Source organism: Petromyzon marinus, chromosome 31 (genome assembly GCF_048934315.1).
Source record: "Petromyzon marinus isolate PM22_M1 ecotype Great Lakes invasive population chromosome 31, UKy_Petmar_22M1.pri1.0, whole genome shotgun sequence".
NCBI lineage: Eukaryota > Metazoa > Chordata > Hyperoartia > Petromyzontiformes > Petromyzontidae > Petromyzon > Petromyzon marinus.
In genome coordinates, this window is record NC_133697.1 from 3,876,702 (window position 1) to 3,877,470 (window position 769).

Genomic DNA, 769 nt, shown 5'->3' on the forward strand with positions numbered 1-769 from the left:
ATTTAAAAAAAACGGAAGCAAATCACTTGAAAATATAAAAATAAAAAATAAATTATTTGTACCTCGACAGGCTAAAGCCCACTTAGGTATGCACTTATTTTTCAGAAGCGACCTGATCACAAGTGATAGCTCAACAAAGTGGCTTATCATGTGGACATTTGTAGCAGCAACTTGCCAACGCAGCAGCGTCACCAAAAAGTGTGGCCAGGGACTCCTCTACTTACGAACATTCGACTTACGAACGTTCAGAGATACGAACATCTTCAGAGCATGAAGAACCAGTGGTATCTACATCTGCAGCACGTGAACAATCAGTGTGGCATCTACATCTGCATAACGTGAAGAACCAGTGGAATCTGGATCTGCAGAACATGAAGAACCAGTGGAATCTGGATCTACAGAACGTGAAGAACCAGTGGGTTCTCCATCTGCAAAACGTGAAGAACCAGTGGCATCTACATCTACAGCACGTGAACAATCAGTGTGGCATCTACATCTGCAGAACGTGAAGAACCAGTGGCATCTACATCTGCAGAACGTGAAGAACCAGTGGAATCTACATCTGCAGAACGTGAAGAACCAGGGCATCTACATCTGCAGAACGTGAAGAACCAGTGGCATCTACATCTGCAGAACGTGAAGAACCAGTGGAATCTGGATATGCAGAACGTGAAGAACCAGTGGCATCTACATCTGCAGAACGTGAAGAACCAGTGGCATCTACATCTGCAGAACGTGAAGAACCTGTTCATTCTACATCTGCAGAACG